Source organism: Rhodnius prolixus, unplaced genomic scaffold (genome assembly GCF_049639745.1).
Source record: "Rhodnius prolixus isolate KJV_2025 unplaced genomic scaffold, Rpr scaffold_1, whole genome shotgun sequence".
Classification (NCBI taxonomy): domain Eukaryota; kingdom Metazoa; phylum Arthropoda; class Insecta; order Hemiptera; family Reduviidae; genus Rhodnius; species Rhodnius prolixus.
Genome location: NW_027411581.1, coordinates 14,594,596 through 14,618,357, shown reverse-complemented (window position 1 = coordinate 14,618,357; position 23,762 = coordinate 14,594,596). Strand labels below are relative to the sequence as shown.

The following is a 23,762-nucleotide window of genomic DNA, read 5'->3' as shown; positions in this document are numbered from 1 at the left end:
CATTAGTTTTGTTCATTGTTTTCCTTATTACAAATCAATTTCTCTTATTTTCGTAAATGGAATATATTGTGAAATAAAGGGTCAGATTATGGAAATAATGTTCACAACGTAAATGCATCTTTTTAGGATCTCTACAGATGAGTAGAATACTTAACTCCGTACAATTTGATGAAGTCCATGCTGTTTTGGCCATAAAGTAACCCCATAAGTCAACAGAATACACAAAAAAAAAAACCGTTCTGCAGCATGATACTGCAAGACCCACATGGAGTCTGAACTTCCTCATCTTGTATGTAACCCAGATCAAGCCGCTTCAGACTTCCATATTTTCCAATCTCTAAGGCTCTTGGTGGGTAAAAACAGTTTATTGCCGAAGAGGAAGTGGAAACAGATTGTATGACTTTCTTTGCCTTCAAAAAGCCTTTGTGAGACTAGATAGGTAATGAATTACTAGCATAAAGTGGATTTGTAGTGAATAGTGTTACATAGAAACGTAAACCTATAAGTCAACTAAGTTTTAAAGAATTTTATTTTCTAAGTTTAAAAAGAGATTGTAGAAATTATAGCCATTTTTATAGAGAAGGGGTCTGCATTAATGTTTTGTGGATAACGGGTCATTTTGGTATAAAAGAAAATGAAATTATTGATAAACTTGCAAAGGAAGCCCACCAATAGTGGGGAAATGGCTAATTATAAATTACCACACACCTATATCAAGTGTACAATTGCAAAAACAGCACTACAAAAATGGCAGTCAGATTACAGTAATGGTAGGTAATAAAGGGAGATTCTAAAAAACTACGTGTAGATCAGTTACCTAGACAGCCATGGTTTAAGGGAACTGTCACTAATAAATGGCTTGTTACGAAAATAAGCAGGCTGAGAGCGAACCACGCGGTGTGTGGATTGCGATGAGGAGGAGGATTTCAAACATATGATATGTCCATGTTATGTGGTGGAAAGGAAACGAATGTTTGACGACATGTACAGGTATTTAGATGCACCATTTCGCTACGAGGACATATTATTCTCCAGCAATATTTATGTGCTTAAATCTGTAGCAGAACTAGCAAAGAAATATGAATGTATTTAAAAGTTATGGATGGCCGATTAGAATGATTGGGAGAAAATGATTAGAGAAGGATTACGTGATTTAAATTTCGGTTAAGCTATAAGGATGGCAGGAATATACTGTAGATAGAGTACTGATCCATCCATTTGTGGTAAGGTTTATGTAAATAGTTAGTTGTATATAACTAGTAGAGGGATGAATGTGTGAAGCGAATGTATTTGTAGGTAAGAATGGAGAGTGAGTGATATTCTAGTGATAAGCAACTAGACGATGCTGGCTGTATGGCGAAAGCCAATGCCAAAAAAAAGGCAAAAAAAAATTTTTAATGCGATCAAGAGTCATGCGAATGTTAACAACAGAATATATTGTTACCCAAATTTCAATTTTTGTATAAGACTGTAGACAATTCTTTACCTGTCTATCTCTCAACAAACACAAGGGTCTTATTGCCCTTCGCTATAAAGGTTGACCTATTTTTTTCACCCATCTTAACTCACTACAATAAAATTGGAACGGTCTAAGCTCATTTATATATCCCTGGAGTACAGTAAATAAATATTAAGCGAAATACCATTAATCAAAAACAAGCTAATACACGACAGCATTGTGCAATATATTGGTAAGACTAAGTTGGGAGCATAACCAAAGGTGGTGGTATGGGGGATCCGTCTTAAGGATCAGTAAACTTGTTATACTCAAAGGAAAAAAAAAAAATGAATATTTTTACATGGTGTGCGTGTGCGCAAAAGAAGCAGGTATGGGTGCGTGGGTGGAGGATACAGGTTGCTACCCAGGAACCCATCCCCTGGGTATGTTCCTGACCCAGCTACTAAACTAGCGAGCTCAAGGTCTTCCCATTATCTCTCCATTCTCCTCTCTATATATGCTAAATGTTTATTGGAAATATCGAAATTTCCATTCTTATTATTTTATGAAAAGAATAGATTACGATCGTTTCCTATTTTTCTAAACTGAATTTTCCGCCATTGAGGTTCTCTGAATCAGAAAAAAAAGATGTTTTTTGCGCATTGCTTGTATTTGAACGAATGAAGGTACTTATCAGTTATTTGTAAATTTTGCAGCAGAATCCTTATTATTTATTATTATTATTTGTTATTATTATTATGGTTGTTATTATTATTATTATTATTATTATTTTATTTTTATACATATTTTTTCCCGGCGCATCATCAGCTCGGTCATTTGCTTATTATTATTATCTTAGTACATATAAGGCGCTTCAACAGCTGAGATCATTCGTGCCCAGTGCCCTTTTCAGTACTCCGCCAGTTACTGGACATTGTTCTCTCGTTTCAGACAACACTGTCCATCACAGTAAGCTAGCTGTAAAAAGCACCTAGGAAGAAAAAATCTAAGGACTAGCAGCAGGATTCGAACCAGGAATCTACACGAAAAAAACACTGAGCTGATCACTTCCATTCTGAACTCTTTCAATTATTATTTTAATGAGGGTGCCCTACGCATAGGATCTAGGCCGTAGATTGAATAGTATGCTACCCGATAGAAAACCCTAAATCTCATCCAAATATTTACTGTTAGTTTTCATACTGGTTATCTTTAAAACGTACAATGCTTGCTCTAGTATCTTGTTTTAAATCCGTCGGATTTAAATTCCCGTAGACACATGTCCCTCTAAATCACATCCATTCCAAATATCCTCCAGTCTGCAAGCTCCTCAAAGTGTGAGCGTTCCCAAAGTTAGTGTGACTCGATACTGTAGACCTTGAGCATGCCGATTTACCTTCTTGTTGTAGAAGTGACAAACCACAGTTACATATCCCACCACTGATTAGCGTCTAATACAGAGTTCATTGTTAGTAGTTTTTCAAGGTTGTAGCCCAAGATATCGTACTTAGTTGGTTATGGGTATAGAAGTGATGTGAAATTAGAGGGGTGGGAGAGTTTTCTTATTTTGAGAGAATGCGATAATTGGAGATTTCAATTTTTTTCACTTTGACTCTCCACTTCTTCAACCAAGGTTCGAGAATACTCTGGTGTGATCAGAATGGGCGGCTCGTTTTTACCAGATGAGAGGAAAGAATTGCAGTATCTTCGACGAATGTTAAGATAATTGCAGCTAGATGATTTGGTAAGTCGACATTGTAAAGAGTGTAAATTAAGGAGATAAATTTACTCACTCCATTGAGGCAATTCAGCGGATTAAAGATAAGAGAAGAAAAATAAACTGGATTAACTGGATTAATAAACAGGTCGCTGAGATAAGATTTAACAGATGAGATAAAAGCCGAAACGTGGTTAATGTTCTCTTGTCTCTATATAACAAATTCCAATTTGAATTTACAATTGAAAACTTCGGAGTTCAGGATTTTTTAGCCTTGTTTCCGCACTACTTTTCGCCGCATCTTGCTCACACAGTACCACAGTCTAAGTATTTAAAAAGTATATTTATATATTTGAATTAACAAGTCAACTCTTAAGTAAGAACCCAATAATGAGGCCTGTAGAAATCAATTTAAGATAGAATGAAATGTTAGCGTGGCCCTATTGAATACATTTATAATTAAAAGAATATAAATTCTCTAAATCACAATCAATTTGGTAAGAAGTAAGCTAATTTAAATATATTACTTAGTTTTATTCGGCCGATAGTTAATAAATCATTGATAAGCGATAAGGTCGAATATTCTCCAACAACTAACGTTTAGGTTATCACGATTAGGTAGCCATAAAGGGTTGTGAGGGCCAAAATATTAAAAATCGACCTTATCTGGACGCTTTTCATCCTTGCGTAGAAAGATTGGATAGAACTTGTCAGGCTTTGTCCGGCTCAAGGTATTCTGTTGAAAATTATTAAAAAACGTCAATCAGAAGTTTATCACTAAAAATTATTTATTCATGTTTCCTAATAACTAATTAGTTCCTCTTAATAACTTTTATTGCAGAAACTAATGAGCGATTTGAAAACTATAAAAATTCTATCTGGAAAACATATTGTTATAAAAGTAATTTCCGCATTCTGAATTTTATATTAGTCTGTATCTAAATTCAACCTTTTAATTAATAAACTTTAATTAAAAATAACGGTCGACGATGTTTCAGAATTGGCATCAAATTAATTGAAGACAGAGATGGAGAAGCAAAGGAAGCTGAACTGTATCTGGCGAGACAGTTCTGGTGCAAGCCGCGCAGTGCTGGTGTACGAGGCGTTTCAGAGAACTAAAAACTGCCGCGCGCGCGCGCTTTTGTATTTGTGTAAGAGAGAGAAAAGCGAGAGTTCATTCAACTCCAGCGATAATATTGTCGATACTGACAAACTAAAGGAACTTCGCGACTATCTAATATTTTGCCAAATTACGACGATAATCGATTAAGTATTTTCATAAAATATATACATGTAAATAAAGTTCTGCGAACGTCACGATAGCCGAACGGATAGAGGCGCGACCTGCAAATGCTAAGGACGTAAGGAAGGAGGTACTGGGTTCGATTCCTGGTCCTAGGCCTTAAATTTTATTTGATGATTAGTAAAAGAAGTTTATATAGTAAAGCTAGTTAGCTAGATATGTTTGCTAGTCGCTTCCGTCCATGTCCACCTGATTGGAGTTGGACGTAAAATACGCCTGAAACAGTAGGACAGTGATTCTCAACCTATTTTTTTCTTTTTGTCGCGGCGGCACACTTTTAACAATTTCAAAATTTGGCGGTGCACTAACAATAGGATAAGTTTAAAAGTATCTTACTTATCAATAACACACTGTGTAAAATAGCTCATGTTTATTTTCAATATAGAATAAAATAATATGTACTACAAAAACAACTGTATATGTTTAGTAAGGGATTAATTACAAGTTAATAATAAGAATAAGAATGAGATATTTGAGCTTGATGTTTTTTTTGATAATTTCGTGTTAATATTTGGTCGTATAAATGATAATGCTACTCTCGTCTTCCACATTTAATTTATAATAATTTTTATTGAATGCATTTCTAAAATTTGGCGGCACACTTCAAAAACTTTTGCGGCACGCAAAGTGCCGCGGCGCAATGGTTTAGGATCACTGCAATAGGGTAAAGCTCAGAAATCTATTCCATAAAATCTCTTTTCCCTAATAAACAGAATTTCGTTTAAATTTGAAGGTTTTGGCCGTGCGTTTTATCATTGAAAGATGGTCAGCGGAAATGCATTCTGTACCCCCAAAAGGGCGCCTTAGAGGGATGCCTAAAGTTGGGGGGGGTCCCCTAAGAAACAGGTAAAAGAGCTGTTTCCTAGGAGACCAATTGTTCCAGATAAAAGTTAAAAGGTATTTAGATGGAGTAAATAATAATAATAATAATAATAATAATAATAATAATAATAATAATAAAAATAAGGGAATAATACAAGAAAAATTAGGAAAACCCACAGAATTCTGGAAGTATGATTTTTCCAGTTCTCTATTTACTCGAGACTTAATATTGGTAACTTCCAATATTACCTGGATAATTGTAGCCCTATCAATTTTATTTCAAACAGTTTTCAAGTTTAGGAAAACTTAGAAGCATTATTACAGTTCCAAACTTGTAGAAAATTAGTTAAGTAAAAGTGGGCAACTTTACTCGTTTTTTTAAAAAAAGCTAGAAACGCCTTTACTGAATTTTCTAACATGTTCCATGAAAAATGCATTTTTGGGAGAACTCTTTGAAAGTTGGGTTTGTAATTGATTCTCTTTGTAAGATGGACAGAGAGTAGCTTTCCAGTATCCTAAGATCCATCACTGATCTCAATAACTTCAAACTACAACCCTACACTAACTTATCTTCATGAGTTTGTTCAGATTTTGTTTGTTTTTAAAAGTTACAAAACTGTAAAAATTTCATATTCAAAAAAATCTGCACTATAAAATGACTTACTCTAACTGCGGCGGCGGCGGTGGTGGGGGATACGAAAATCAAAGTTTTAATTAAAGATACAAATTGCATATTAATCATTTATTAAAATTCAGGATGGAATTTGTTTAGCATCAAAAATTAATGATATTAAATTACTTTTTCCTGTTAAAATGTAAAGAACCGGGAACTGGAGGAAATGAAAGAGAGGGGGAAAATAGAAAGAAGAGATCTTATCTCAATGAAGAAGGCTGCTGGGGAACAAGAAGTGGATGGTACAATCTCAAAGTTACCCCAACTCCAAGGCCACCATTTAATAAGTTCTTAACTGAAGAAATAAGTTGCTTTTCTTTTCTACCAACTGAAGTAGAGCGGGGAAATGAACAATCTAAATTATTTGATAGCGGAATAGTTTTGGTCTAGTATAAAAATATTATCAGCAAATTTGTGCAGCAAAACACAATTTACGGGCATAAGCTAAATGAGATTATCAACTTTTTTTTCTTCAATTATTTTCTCATGTATTAGTTCAAGAAAATTTCTGAAATCATTCTCCAAAAAAAGGTGGGTGGAATCGCTGCAGTAAATCGGTACTTTAGGCCAACCGATTTCCTCCGAATTTGAAATTTTAATCACACAATTAATTTTTAATAATATCACAGATGATGAGCATATAAGCGTGGAAACATAGTGGAGCGGCGAGCAAAGCGGCGATGATAGCGAAGAGCAAAGCGACGAAAACAAACACAAGTTAACTTAAGGGGTCGGCGGTCGCGCATAGTGGGGACCAAAGCGAAGATAGAGCAACGTGTTGAGACATTCTTCGCTCTCATCGCGATCAATTTCCAAGGTTAAAATGGATATTGTTCCACTTATTGGTGTAGTTTTTCTTTAAAGAAACCTCTGTGGGACTAAAAGGATCTTCTCTACAACACAATCGATTTTATGTTGGATAAGAATTGGGACCAGGATTAATAGGGTTAACAGTGAAATTCGTCCAATTCTTGATTAACATGCCTTCAACTGTGGTTAGTATATAATCAAATGTTGAAATAGACATTCGAAAATACGCATGAAACTGGCCAGGATGCTCCCGAAGTTGTTGGTACAAGTGATGGAATTCACCATGTTCATGTCAAGTCCTGTTTATATCATGAACCCTGCAGCTAGCTACTGCTGCATCTCTAAGCTGCTCTAAATACCAAATTTTCAAGGAAGAATTCTCGTATAGAAATAGTTTCTCCATCTTGGAGACACTTTAGATCAAAGGCAGCCTCAACCAAATCAGTACTCAGTTTTTTCTTTTCTTTTCTTTTTCTTTTTGAAAATATTTCACAAAAACTTTATGCGCCTACATTTATGCAATTCGCATATCAAATTTAAAGAAAATTGATTGATTGATTGATTAAAGAAAAACGTCACTTCCGGCAAATAAAAAATTAATAAATTTAAACTTATTTTTCACGTTTGAATTATTGTGATATCATACAGGCAGAGCAATTTGGGTAATAACCACTTATTTTTAAGAACTCACAAGACCTCAAAATTTTGTACTACTGGTGAAAATTAAAAATCTACTTCCGCCTACAGCATCATTCAGTGTGACGTAAGGTGCTGTATCTTATTATATCTTATATGAAATAGTTAAATATGTTGCTAAAATTCTGTGATTAAAAAACGAAATATACAACTAATTTTAGAATCAGTAATGGATTTTCCTTTTTCTAGGATAGGTCTGGCTACATTTTTGTAGGGTATTCCGAGGGAATGGTGGTTGGTTTTGAAATTCAGAATTTGAAAAAAAAATTAATAGATAGAATCTCGAGAATAGTAATAAGAATTTTTTTGTAAAGAGTAAGATTTTTAGATAATCACTGGCTGCTGTGAGGCATTGTTTTTTAGTAAGAAAAAAGCGGAAGGAAGATGAAAATGACTGCTACAAAGAGGAATGCTACAAGAAGAGGAAGATGAAGAAGTAGCGGAATTCAGCATAAGAGATGAATTGTCGATAGGGAGCAGCGGCCTTTATGAAGTGAAGTGTATAGGCCAGGGCAGGCTGTTGCATTCCATGTGTACAAGTGTGGGTTAGACTTTGTGTGCATGTACATTAGCAATGGAGTGAGCTGGCCCAGAGCAGCGCTGGCTGCCGAACTGTACGTCCCTCGGCGGGCACAGTACCCAGGGTGTAGTCCGGTTCGGCTTGATGCGGCACTCTTCGCCACACTTCATGCACCAACCCAATGCAGCACCCAGCAGCTACTACTGTTACCACGCCCAGGCTTTCCTCTATTTCTCTCTCTCTGTCTGCCGCCTCCACACAATACGACCGCCCCCGGCCCACTCAATCGCTCTCTCTCTGTCTGCCGCCTCCGCACAATACGACCGCCTCCGGCCCACTCTCTCTAATCCACATCACCATCACATTGCCGTTCACTCTTCTCTCCTTTCTTTTTCTTCTATCACAGACGGTTACCCAAACTTATATTCCGTAGATAAACTATAAGAACCTTCTCAAACACCTGCCTTACATAATACCATGTAATATCTATATATCCGGTTCACCCTGCATCTTCCCACCAAGTATGCACAGGTAATGAAATAAAACTTTAAAAAAATCTGATTCTAATACACACACGACTGTTTCTTACGTCATTATATCTGTTACATTTCCTTTTAACTCCGACTTCCATAAACTTATATTTCAATTATTAGCAATAATTAACTACCCATATTACAAAACTGCGCCAAAAACTACTACCACCACTAACTGCGTTAAAAAACTTTTCCAAAAAAACCTATCCAAATAATAGTTATTGTTCAACATGTATGTGTCATGTACAGTGAGATAATTGATTCTAGGAGGCATTTTCTAAAACAGAAATCTCAGTAAAGTGGAAATTCCATTACAAAAAAAGCGATACATCGGGTTGTAATTTTTCTTCAACCTCGAAATATTAGTAAGACATTTACCAGTACTATTATTATTGTTTTATTTTTTAAATGATTTAAGGCGCGTCAACATCTGTGGTTATCTACGCCAGAAGCTTTTTTTCAGTGCACATCCGGCTACTGGAAAATGTTCTCTCGTTACAGACAACACTGTCCATCACCCTGGACAGTGAGCTGTCAGAAGCTCCTAGGAAGAGAAAAATAATTTAAGGGACCCAGCCAGAGTTGGGCACTGATTAAAAAAAAAATTAAATTCTAAATTTAATTGATTAAATTTTTTAATTGATTAAATTTATTTTTAATTTTAATCAGAATTTAATCGGCGAATTTAATCATAATTTTAAACATATGACAATTATTTAATCAATTAAATTTCAGATTTAATCGTTAATCAAACTAATTTAATCAAACTAAAAAATTATGATTAAATCTGAGAATTAAATTGAACTTTAATTTTAATCACCGAATTAGTTCAATTTCAATCGTTAATCAAACTAATTTAATCATCCACTTTTATGGCTTTTCAACCAATGGTTCGAACCACGTTTTGGCGAGGCCCTTTTTCTGAGCGTCATCAATGAATAATTTTCGGTTAATTTTTGTAGACTCGGACTTCTTCACGAGTCTCTATACCAGTGGTTCTTAACCTTTTCATAGACGCGGAACACAATTATATATATATATATTTTTCTCGCGGAACACTAATATTAAATAATCTGAAATTCGGTATTTAGCAAGAACTTAAAATTAAATTCAAATTAAAAAAAAAGGAACAATTTTTTGTTTTCGTATCTTTCCTAAGTTTCTAAATTTCAATACATTTAAAATGGAAATTTCGCGGAACACTTGGACCATATTCGCGGAACACCGGTTAAGAACCACTGCTTTATATCTTCTAAAATTATAGATCGGTGCACAAAATAACTATAGTTTATAATTGAGAAAAACAAAGTGTACAAGAGAACAAAATTTCATATCAATACGTGGTGCACAGTGGGAGTTATAGAACGGCCATAATTTTACAGAATTCCATGACCCAAAAAATTTTCAACCCTTTATATCTTCTAAAATTATAGATCGGTGCACAAAATAACTATAGTTTATAATTGAGAAAAACAAAGTGTACAAGAGAACAAAATTTCATATCAATACGTGGTGCACAGTGGGAGTTATAGAACGGCCATAATTTTACAGAATTCCATGACCCAAAAAATTTTCAACCCTTTATATCTTCTACAATTATAGATCTGTGCACAAAATAACTATAGTTTATAATTCAGAAAAACAAAGTGTACAAGAGAACAAAATTTCATACCAATACGTGGTTTACAGTGGGAGGTATAGAACGGCCATAATTTTACAGAATTTCATGACCCAAAAAATTTTCAACCCTTTATATCTTCTACAGTTATAGATCTGTGCACAAAATAACTATAGTTTATAATTGAGAAAAACAAAGAGTATAAGAGAACAAAACTCCATATCAATACGTGGTTCACAGTGGGAGTTATAGGAAAGGCCATAATTTTACAGAATTTCATGACCCAAAAAATTTTCAACCCTTTATATCTTCTGCCTTTTTAGATCTGTGCACAAAATAACTATAGTTTGTAATTGAGAAAAACAAAGTGTACAAGAGAACAAAATTTCATATTAATACGTGGTTCACAGTGGGAGATATAGAACGGCCATAATTTTACAGAATTTCATGACCCAAAAAATTTTCAACCCTTTATATCTTCTACATTTATAGTTCTGTGCACAAAATAACTATAGTTTATAATTGAGAAAAACAAAGTGTACAAGAGAACAAAATTTCATACCAATACGTGGTCCACAGTGGGAGGTATAGAACGGCCATAATTTTACAAAATTTCATGACCCCAAAAATTTTCAACCCTTTATATCTTCTACATTTATAGATCTGTGCACAAAATAACAGTAGTTTATAATTGAGAAAAACAAAGTGTATAAGAGAAAAAAAATTCCATATCAATACGTGGTTCACAGTGGGAGATATAGAACGGCCATAATTTTACAGAATTTCATGACCCAAAAAATTTTCAACCCTTTATATCTTCTACCTTTTTGATCTGTGCACAAAATAACTATAGTTTATAATTGAGAAAAACAAAGTGTATAAGAGAACAAAATTTCATACAAATACGTGGTTCACAGTGGGAGATATAGAACGGTCATAATTTTACATAATTTCATGACCCAAAAAATTTTCAACCCTTTATATCTTCTACAATTATAGATCTGTGCACAAAATAACTATAGTTTATAATTGAGAAAAACAAAGTGTACAAGAGAACAAAATTTCATACAAATACGTGGTTCACAATGGGAGATATAGAACGGCCATAATTTTACAGAATTTCATGACCCAAAAAATTTTTAACCCTTTATTCCTTCTGCCTTTTTAGATCTGTGCACAAAATAACTATAGTTTATAATTGAGAAAAACAAAGTGTACAAGAGAACAAAATTTCATATTAATACGTGGTTCACAGTGGGAGATATAGAACGGCCATAATTTTACAGAATTTCATGACCCAAAAAATTTTCAACCCTTTATATCTTCTAAAATTATAAATCGGTGCACAAAATAACTATAGTTTATAATTGAGAAAAACAAAGTGTACAAGAGAACAAAATTTCATATCAATACGTGGTGCAGAGTGGGAGTTATAGAACGGCCATAATTTTACAGAATTCCATGACCCAAAAAATTTTCAACCCTTTATATCTTCTACAATTATAGATCTGTGCACAAAATAACTATAGTTTATAATTGAGAAAAACAAAGAGTACAAGAGAACAAAATTTCATACCAATACGTGGTTTACAGTGGGAGGTATAGAACGGCCATAATTTTACAGAATTTCATGACCCAAAAAATTTTCAACCCTTTATATCTTCTACAGTTATAGATCTGTGCACAAAATAACTATAGTTTATAATTGAGAAAAACAAAGAGTATAAGAGAACAAAACTCCATATCAATACGTGGTTCACAGTGGGAGTTATAGGAAAGGCCATAATTTTACAGAATTTCATGACCCAAAAAATTTTCAACCCTTTATATCTTCTGCCTTTTTAGATCTGTGCACAAAATAACTATAGTTTGTAATTGAGAAAAACAAAGTGTACAAGAGAACAAAATTTCATATTAATACGTGGTTCACAGTGGGAGATATAGAACGGCCATAATTTTACAGAATTTCATGACCCAAAAAATTTTCAACCCTTTATATCTTCTACATTTATAGTTCTGTGCACAAAATAACTATAGTTTATAATTGAGAAAAACAAAGTGTACAAGAGAACAAAATTTCATACCAATACGTGGTCCACAGTGGGAGGTATAGAACGGCCATAATTTTACAAAATTTCATGACCCAAAAAATTTTCAACCCTTTATATCTTCTACATTTATAGATCTGTGCACAAAATAACAGTAGTTTATAATTGAGAAAAACAAAGTGTATAAGAGAAAAAAAATTCCATATCAATACGTGGTTCACAGTGGGAGATATAGAACGGCCATAATTTTACAGAATTTCATGACCCAAAAAATTTTCAACCCTTTATATCTTCTACCTTTTTGATCTGTGCACAAAATAACTATAGTTTATAATTGAGAAAAACAAAGTGTATAAGAGAACAAAATTTCATACAAATACGTGGTTCACAGTGGGAGATATAGAACGGTCATAATTTTACATAATTTCATGACCCAAAAAATTTTCAACCCTTTATATCTTCTACAATTATAGATCTGTGCACAAAATAACTATAGTTTATAATTGAGAAAAACAAAGTGTATAAGAGAACAAAATTTCATACAAATACGTGGTTCACAATGGGAGATATAGAACGGCCATAATTTTACAGAATTTCATGACCCAAAAAATTTTTAACCCTTTATTTCTTCTGCCTTTTTAGATCTGTGCACAAAATAACTATAGTTAATAATTGAGAAAAACAAAGTGTACAAGAGAACAAAATTTCATATTAATACGTGGTTCACAGTGGGAGATATAGAACGGCCATAATTTTACAGAATTTCATGACCCAAAAAATTTTCAACCCTTTATATCTTCTAAAATTATAAATCGGTGCACAAAATAACTATAGTTTATAATTGAGAAAAACAAAGTGTACAAGAGAACAAAATTTCATATCAATACGTGGTGCAGAGTGGGAGTTATAGAACGGCCATAATTTTACAGAATTCCATGACCCAAAAAATTTTCAACCCTTTATATCTTCTACAATTATAGATCTGTGCACAAAATAACTATAGTTTATAATTGAGAAAAACAAAGTGTACAAGAGAACAAAATTTCATACCAATACGTGGTTTACAGTGGGAGGTATAGAGCGGCCATAATTTTACAGAATTTCATGACCCAAAAAATTTTCAACCCTTTATATCTTCTACAGTTATAGATCTGTGCACAAAATAACTATAGTTTATAATTGAGAAAAACAAAGAGTATAAGAGAACAAAATTCCATATCAATACGTGGTTCACAGTGGGAGTTATAGGAAAGGCCATAATTTTACAGAATTTCATGACCCAAAAAATTTTCAACCCTTTATATCTTCTGCCTTTTTAGATCTGTGCACAAAATAACTATAGTTTATAATTGAGAAAAACAAAGTGTACAAGAGAACAAAATTTCATATTAATACGTGGTTCACAGTGGGAGATATAGAACGGCCATAATTTTACAGAATTTCATGACCCAAAAAATTTTCAACCCTTTATATCTTCTACATTTATAGTTCTGTGCACAAAATAACTATAGTTTATAATTGAGAAAAACAAAGTGTACAAGAGAACAAAATTTCATACCAATACGTGGTTCACAGTGGGAGGTATAGAACGGCCATAATTTTACAAAATTTCATGACCCAAAAAATTTTCAACCCTTTATATCTTCTACCTTTTTGATCTGTGCACAAAATAACTATAGTTTATAATTGAGAAAAACAAAGTGTATAAGAGAACAAAATTTCATACAAATACGTGGTTCACAGTGGGAGATATAGAACGGTCATAATTTTACATAATTTCATGACCCAAAAAATTTTCAACCCTTTATATCTTCTACAATTATAGATCTGTGCACAAAATAACTATAGTTTATAATTGAGAAAAACAAAGTGTACAAGAGAACAAAATTTCATACAAATACGTGGTTCACAATGGGAGATATAGAACGGCCATAATTTTACAGAATTTCATGACCCAAAAAATTTTTAACCCTTTATTTCTTCTGCCTTTTTAGATCTGTGCACAAAATAACTATAGTTTATAATTGAGAAAAACAAAGTGTACAAGAGAACAAAATTTCATATTAATACGTGGTTCACAGTGGGAGATATAGAACGGCCATAATTTTACAGAATTTCATGACCCAAAAAATTTTCAACCCTTTATATCTTCTAAAATTATAAATCGGTGCACAAAATAACTATAGTTTATAATTGAGAAAAACAAAGTGTACAAGAGAACAAAATTTCATATCAATACGTGGTGCAGAGTGGGAGTTATAGAACGGCCATAATTTTACAGAATTCCATGACCCAAAAAATTTTCAACCCTTTATATCTTCTACAATTATAGATCTGTGCACAAAATAACTATAGTTTATAATTGAGAAAAACAAAGTGTACAAGAGAACAAAATTTCATACAAATACGTGGTTTACAGTGGGAGGTATAGAGCGGCCATAATTTTACAGAATTTCATGACCCAAAAAATTTTCAACCCTTTATATCTTCTACAGTTATAGATCTGTGCACAAAATAACTATAGTTTATAATTGAGAAAAACAAAGAGTATAAGAGAACAAAATTTCATACAAATACGTGGTTCACAGTGGGAGATATAGAACGGTCATAATTTTACATAATTTCATGACCCAAAAAATTTTCAACCCTTTATATCTTCTACAATTATAGATCTGTGCACAAAATAACTATAGTTTATAATTGAGAAAAACAAAGTGTACAAGAGAACAAAATTTCATACAAATACGTGGTTCACAATGGGAGATATAGAACGGCCATAATTTTACAGAATTTCATGACCCAAAAAATTTTTAACCCTTTATTTCTTCTGCCTTTTTAGATCTGTGCACAAAATAACTATAGTTTATAATTGAGAAAAACAAAGTGTACAAGAGAACAAAATTTCATATTAATACGTGGTTCACAGTGGGAGATATAGAACGGCCATAATTTTACAGAATTTCATGACCCAAAAAATTTTCAACCCTTTATATCTTCTAAAATTATAAATCGGTGCACAAAATAACTATAGTTTATAATTGAGAAAAACAAAGTGTACAAGAGAACAAAATTTCATATCAATACGTGGTGCAGAGTGGGAGTTATAGAACGGCCATAATTTTACAGAATTCCATGACCCAAAAAATTTTCAACCCTTTATATCTTCTACAATTATAGATCTGTGCACAAAATAACTATAGTTTATAATTGAGAAAAACAAAGTGTACAAGAGAACAAAATTTCATACCAATACGTGGTTTACAGTGGGAGGTATAGAGCGGCCATAATTTTACAGAATTTCATGACCCAAAAAATTTTCAACCCTTTATATCTTCTACAGTTATAGATCTGTGCACAAAATAACTATAGTTTATAATTGAGAAAAACAAAGAGTATAAGAGAACAAAATTCCATATCAATACGTGGTTCACAGTGGGAGTTATAGGAAAGGCCATAATTTTACAGAATTTCATGACCCAAAAAATTTTCAACCCTTTATATCTTCTGCCTTTTTAGATCTGTGCACAAAATAACTATAGTTTATAATTGAGAAAAACAAAGTGTACAAGAGAACAAAATTTCATATTAATACGTGGTTCACAGTGGGAGATATAGAACGGCCATAATTTTACAGAATTTCATGACCCAAAAAATTTTCAACCCTTTATATCTTCTACATTTATAGTTCTGTGCACAAAATAACTATAGTTTATAATTGAGAAAAACAAAGTGTACAAGAGAACAAAATTTCATACCAATACGTGGTTCACAGTGGGAGGTATAGAACGGCCATAATTTTACAAAATTTCATGACCCAAAAAATTTTCAACCCTTTATATCTTCTACAATTATAGATCTGTGCACAAAATATCTATAGTTTATAATTGAGAAAAACAAAGTGTATAAGAGAACCAAATTCCATATCAATACGTGGTGCACAGTGGGAGTTATAGAATGGCCATAATTTTACAGAATTTCATGACCCAAAAAATTTTCAACCCTTTATATCTTCTACATTTATAGATCTGAGCACAAAATAACTATAGTTTATAATTGAGAAAAACAAAGTGTACAAGAGAACAAAATTTCATACTTATACGTGGTTCACAGTGGGAGATATAGAACGGCCATAATTTTACAGAATTTCATGACCCAAAAAATTTTCAACCCTTTATATCTTCTACCTTTTTGATCTGTGCACAAAATAACTATAGTTTATAATTGAGAAAAACAAAGTGTACAAGAGAATAGAGATATAGAACGGTCATAATTTTACATAATTTCATGACCCAAAAAATTTTCAACCCTTTATATCTTCTACAATTATAGATCTGTGCACAAAATAACTATAGTTTATAATTGAGAAAAACAAAGTGTACAAGAGAACAAAATTTCATATTAATACGTGGTTCACAGTGGGAGATATAGAACGGCCATAATTTTACAGAATTTCATGACCCAAAAAATTTTCAACCCTTTATATCTTCTACATTTATAGATCTGAGCACAAAATAACTATAGTTTATAATTGAGAAAAACAAAGTGTACAAGAGAACAAAATTTCATACTTATACGTGGTTCACAGTGGGAGATATAGAACGGCCATAATTTTACAGAATTTCATGACCCAAAAAATTTTCAACCCTTTATATCTTCTACCTTTTTGATCTGTGCACAAAATAACTATAGTTTATAATTGAGAAAAACAAAGTGTACAAGAGAACAAAATTTCATACAAATACGTGGTTCACAGTGGGAGATATAGAACGGTCATAATTTTACATAATTTCATGACCCAAAAAATTTTCAACCCTTTATATCTTCTACAATTATAGATCTGTGCACAAAATAACTATAGTTTATAATTGAGAAAAACAAAGTGTACAAGAGAACAAAATTTCATACTTATACGTGGTTCACAGTGGGAGATATAGAACGGCCATAATTTTACAGAATTTCATGACCCAAAAAATTTTCCACCCTTTATATCTTCTACATTTATAGATCTGTGCACAAAATAACAGTAGTTTATAATTGAGAAAAACAAAGTGTATAAGAGAAAAAAAATTCCATATCAATACGTGGTTCACAGTGGGAGATATAGAACGGCCATAATTTTACAGAATTTCATGACCCAAAAAATTTTCAACCCTTTATATCTTCTACCTTTTTGATCTGTGCACAAAATAACTATAGTTTATAATTGAGAAAAACAAAGTGTACAAGAGAACAAAATTTCATACCAATACGTGGTTCACAGTGGGAGGTATAGAACGGCCATAATTTTACAGAATTCCATGACCCAAAAAATTTTCAACCCTTTATATCTTCTGCCTTTTTAGATCTGTGCACAAAATAACTATAGTTTATAATTGAGAAAAACAAAGTGTACAAGAGAAAAAAATTTCATACCAATACGTGGTTCACAGTGGAAGATATAGAACGGCCATAATTTTACAGAATTTCATGACCCAAAAAATTTTTCAACCCTTTATATCTTCTACAATTATAGATCTGTGCACAAAATAACTATAGTTTATAATTGACAAAAACAAAGTGTATAAGAGAACAAAATTCCATATCAATACGTGGTGCACAGTGGGAGGTATAGAACGGCCATAATTTTACAGAATTTCATGACCCAAAAAATTTTAACCATATATATCTTCTACAATTATAGATCTGTGCACAAAATAACTATAGTTTATAATTGAGAAAAAGAAAGTGTACAAGAGAACAAAATTCCATATCAATACGTGGTTCACAGTGGGAGATATAGAACGGCCATAATTTTACAGAATTTCATGACCCAAAAAATTTTCAACCCTTTATATCTTCTACAATTATAGATCTGTGCACAAAATAACTATAGTTTATAATTGACAAAAACAAAGTGTATAAGAGAACAAAATTCCATATCAATACGTGGTGCACAGTGGGAGGTATAGAACGGCCATAATTTTACAGAATTTCATGACCCAAAAAATTTTAACCATATATATCTTCTGCCTTTTTAGATCTGTGCACAAAATAACTATAGTTTATAATTGAGAAAAACAAAGTGTACAAGAGAACAAAATTTCATATTAATACGTGGTTCACAGTGGGAGATATAGAACGGTCATAATTTTACAGAATTTCATGACCCAAAAAATTTTCAACCCTTTATATCTTCTACATTTATAGATCTGTGCACAAAATAACTGTAGTTTATAATTGAGAAAAAATTATAAACAAAATTCCATATCAATACGTGGTGCACATTGGGAGATATAGAACAGCCATAATTGTACAGAATTTCATGACCCAAAAAATTTTCAACCCTTTATATCTTATACCTTTTTAGATCTGTGCACAGTGATATAGAACGGCCACAATTTTACATAATTTCATGACCCAAAAAATTTTCAACCCTGTATACCAGTGGTTCTTATCCTTTTCATAGACGCGGAACACAATTATATCTATATATTTTTCTCGCGGAACACTAACATTAAATAATTTGAAATTCGGTATTTAGCAAGAACTTAACATTTAATTCAAATTAAAAAAAAAAGGAACAATTTTTTGTTTTCGTATCTTTCCTAAGTTTCTAAATTTCAATACATTTAAAATGGAAATTTCGCGGAACACTTGGACCATATTCGCGGAACACCGGTTAAGAACCACTGCTCTAGACGTATATAGGACCACCTTTCCCTCACATTTAGCCATGTTTACCACTCACTAGACTTAAATAGGACCACCTTGCACTAACATTTAACCATGTTGGCGACTCACTAGACTTATATAGGGCTTCCTTACTAGCACATTTAACCATGTTTACCACTCACTAGACTTATATACGGTCTACCGGAATGTTCTGTCCGTTTTTGGAATAAAACAAAATACAAATTTTTTTACCAATAAACTTTGTAAATAAACTTTATTAAATAATATAATTGCCATTATTATTAATGATATCTCGCCAGCGTGAGCGGAATTTATGTATTTCATTTTTGAAAAATGTATTATTTTTTGATGCGAGAAATTGAACCAGTACTTGTTTGATATCTACTTCATTTTTAAATGTTTCGCCCTTCAACAAATTTTGTAAGGACAAAAACAAGTGATAGTTGGAGGGTGCTAAGTTCGGGGAATATGGTGGATGCGACAGATTTTCCAGCCTTTTTTAGACGAGTCTTTAAAGCAGCATTTGGCCTGGCATTATCATGATGCAGTATGTTGTTCTTCCTATTGAACATCGCCGGCCTTTTTTCTTGGACTGCTGTCTTTAAATTATGCATTTGCTAACAATACTTCTCCGAATTGAACTTTTCGTTCGGTTTTAAAAGCTCATAATGTGTAGGTCTTCGGATGTCCCACTATATACACAACATTCTCTTATTCAGAGTGAAATTAGGTTTACAGGTGGAACGGCTAGGTTTTCCGGGTTCACAATATGTCCTTTTCCTTACGATGTTTTCGTAGGTAATCTACTTTTCATCCCCAGTTATCATCCGGTTCAAGAAGAGCTCGATTTTGACCTCGGACTACGGATTTAACCCCAATATACTATTTTCAGAGGGGATATCTAAAAAATAAAGTGTACAGTAACCTTAATCCCTTGGCTTCAATCGAAGATCTGGAATATCGAATAGCCTGCCTAGATCTGGTTTGTTCCTTTGAAAAAAAAATTAGATACTGTATCTGGGGAAATTGGGGTTTAAAAAATGGGTCAATTACTGAAAAAACTAGATTTGATTAAATACATGTTCTCTATTTTTTTGAAATTTCCCGCCGTTTAAAAAAAAAGTGGGTGGAACACATAACTCTGGTCACCCTGTACATAAGTCTATTGAGTCGCCAACTAGGTTAAATGTGAGTGTAAGGTAGTCCTATCTAAGTATAGTGAGTGGTAAACTTGGTTAAATGTGAGAGTAAGGTGGTCCTATCTAAGTCTAGTGAGTGGTAAACATGGTTAAATGTGAGTGTAAGGTGGTCCTGTGTAAGTCTTGAGAGTCACCAACATGGTATAGATGAGACACCAAACTGGTAGAATGAAGGTGCCAAGTTTGGGAAAGATGATAATATTGATAGAGTAGAGGCACCAGCTAGGCGGAATAAAGATGCATTGGTCCGATTCTGGTTTAACCATTGGCAATGTTTGGTTTTAAAAATTTAATCTCTCATATTTTGATTAAATTAAAAAATTTAATCGTCCAAAGTGATTAAAACTAAATTTGGAATTTAATTCAATCAATTAAAATTCTGATTATTTAATTTTAATTTTAATCTTAATTTTTAGTTATGATTAAAAATTTTAATTGATTAAATTCCGATTAAATTAAAAGTGAATTTAATTTTAATCAACTAATTTTGGCCGATTAAATTTTTTAATTTTAATCGTGATTAAAATTAAATTTCGGTTTAATTCAATTGTTTTTTAATTGATTAAATTTTTGCCCAACTCTGGACCCAGCAGCTGGATTTGAACTCGAGATCTCTGCGTGGGTATACAATACGCTAATCCCTTCCCTCTACCATTATTATTTAAGCGACAGTGCCATCAATTAAACTAAAATTGAATTTTACAGGGGAACTATTACAATAAATGCTGTAGATCTGTATGCGTACAATAAGTAAAACGAAGTTTAAAAAGAATAAACTACAGTGTAAAGTTTGTAATTAATTGAAGCCAATATCATTATCTCTTTTATTTATTTCCTCATTAATTAAATTTTAGAAACGCTTCCGGAACCATCTGTAGTTTAAAAATTATATTGGCAGTCAGCAGGAAGCTCTAATTATATTTTGGCCTCATTCCTCAAATTGTTTTAATGTTATTTTAAAGTTTTTCTTTAAAAAAAAAAAAAAAAACATTTGAGGAGACTGCTTTCAAAATATTTGTAATGAATTCAAGCCTGTCTCGGACTTATTTTTTTATTTTAAATTTTACGTATTAAAAACACTTAATGAAGAAAATCAACATCTGAGGTAGCAGTGATTTTTGATTTTATTTGGCATGCATGTTTATTATGACCGTATAAAAATTATTAAGTACCCAAATACTGATAAGTCACGATCAAGGTACTTTGATGTGATAAGGTTTCGCTTGTTCCATAAGCGGTCACATTCTTGGGCAAGTGAGGCCGAATAAACTGTCGATAACCAAGAGTCCTTCAGTCCTCTACTAGGATTCGCAAATCCTTAATTACGATCAGTGTATTAGCAATAGGAAATTGGCTAGCCTCACATCAAGAACTCTTTTCATCGGATTTAAACCGATTTTTAACACGCCATCATGGAGCATTCTTCGTTAATATAATTGGTCAGTTAGTGGTAAAAAAAAAACCTTTTAAAGGGACAGAAAGAGAGACAGCAATTTGAGAAAAAAGCAGTTCTAACCAAGGGGAACTTCAATATGAGCAACTTTGTACTCCTACTGAAAACAATAATCAAAAATTTACATGATTGCAATACCACCAGTAAGTTAGAAAGAATACAATCCATCAACTCCACAATAAATATGCCATATTTGTAAAAATCACGAAAAACTAAAATTCAAATCTAATGCAAATGGCCGCGTTGTTCCCATAATTTAATAAAAACAATTAGTAACAGATTTGAACAATTACCAATATTTTATTATTGTTTGATTATTTGAAGGAAGTATACCAATCATGTTCATTTTTTGAAATTTAGATTACAGTGGAAATCATATTTTTGAGATATCTGAGCAACAAAGTATTAGCGATAAATGGCGTTTTTATTTTATGACAGAAAAAAGGTTGGATAAAAAATTGACGAAAACATCCCCACCCAAAATAGACGGAAAAAAAGTCAGTCCATAGTTCAATTTTTTTTGGGGTCAAAAAAGCCGAGTTACATAACACTCCGATACGCGGGCTTAGTACTATGCGAAATAGATTTAGTAAAACATATTTGGTTGAAATTGGTGGCTCCTACACTTATCTTTCTCTTGTCAGATAAAGACCTATCGCTTTTGTTTGAAATTCTTCTCACAATAATTGATTAAAGTTGTGTAATAATTGCAGAAAACTACTTATTAGTAAATTTTTTTGTCTAACTCATTGTTATTTTCATTTCATGTTCTCTTATTCAAAGAGAATTATTAAATCCTAACAAAAAATTAAAATAAGTAAATGCAGCAGACCAAAGAGAAAAAACTATGGCGAACAGACAGTAACGCTCACAGCGACAGTTAAGTGAAACTTGACTGAGATCTTAAAACTAATTTTAAACAAAAATTAGAACATATAATGGCATTCATTTAATAAGTAATTATGGATAAAATATTCTACCATCAAAGGGTTAATTTTTGCTGATGTGAAGTGTAAAATACCCGTTTTATTGGTTACGAGATTTTGATAAAGGCAAAAGAGAAAAATGTTGTCTACTGCTACTATTAGACTATTATAGTGACAATATTTTAATTTATGATTATAAAATAATATATACAAGTTTACAAATTCAGCAGCAGTTTAGTAAAATCTTACCTTAATTAATAATATAATAATCCTTCAATGTGATCGTCCGACTAATTTTTAAATAGAACGAAACCAACGAATACTCAAACTTTTAACACTAATTTAATAAGCAACAAAAACAAAAAAATGCTTTGTAATTGTGTTTCTTTTGCTAAATACAATTTTGAGACTATAAATAAAAAGAATTAACGCAAAAGAATAAATTTCAAACAATTACGACACTTTAAAACTAACCGTTATTACAAAGAGTTAACTTTAGGAACCTATAACTGGCGGCGACCAGCTGATAGTGAATATCTAAGGATATTGACAGTGCTGCCAATTGTAAAATAATTCTTCTATTAATCTTTAATAATATTTTAATATCAGCGCATCATTGGATAATGTACGTACACAACCGAAAAGTGGAAATGACGTTGGCCTTTTGTTTACTTTCTTAATCACTTAGAATATTTTGTATTTTCTAGATAAAGCTAGAAAAGTTACTTTTAAATAAAAACAAGACAGGTGTTTGTTATTTTGCCGCCCAATGGAATAATATGACATAATTTAATTACTTTGTTTTGCATCAATATCATTCCATTGTAAGAGTTAAAGCGTTTTGTTTTGTTGGTAAATGTAAAGAATAGCGCCCGGAGGTGTGGCCTAATTCGAAGTGATTCTGATTCGCTGTTACCACATAACCCGCCAAATTCAAATGTAAATATAAAAATATTTTATATTTACATTTAAATCAGAATCACTTCGTATTATTAATTCAAGATTGATAATTTTATTTAAATTTTTTTGTTGGGAGGCTGTGCACACCCCCTTTTTGTAGGGGCCCCCACGCCCCCTGATCTATTTTTATTTTTATGGGGGGGCTTCGCCCTCAATACCCCCTACTGCCATTGATCCACATACACAACTCTAATTTGTAATTCAGACACATGGAAAACAAAAGAAAAGTAGCCTACCTTATTTAGTGTAATCCCTATCCTTCTGTTTCTACACTTTATTCACTCCCTTAAATAATGCTCTCATGTGATCGCCCATGGAAGAATGACTCCTTTACATTCTTATCATCTCACTTCCACACTTCGGACCTACATATC

General features: G+C 32.4%; 1 protein-coding gene across 1 annotated transcript in view; it reads right to left on the bottom strand.

Moving 5' to 3' along the window:
• The window catches only part of LOC141446634 (calmodulin), a 139,164-nt gene extending 116,468 nt beyond the window's left edge, over window positions 1-22,696 (bottom strand). Inside the window, exon 1 of the mRNA XM_074113264.1 lies at window positions 22,678-22,696. The gene's annotated coding sequence lies outside the window, so the exon portion shown is untranslated. The remainder of the gene's footprint in view (window positions 1-22,677) is intronic.
• Window positions 22,697-23,762: the final 1,066 nt, after the last annotated feature.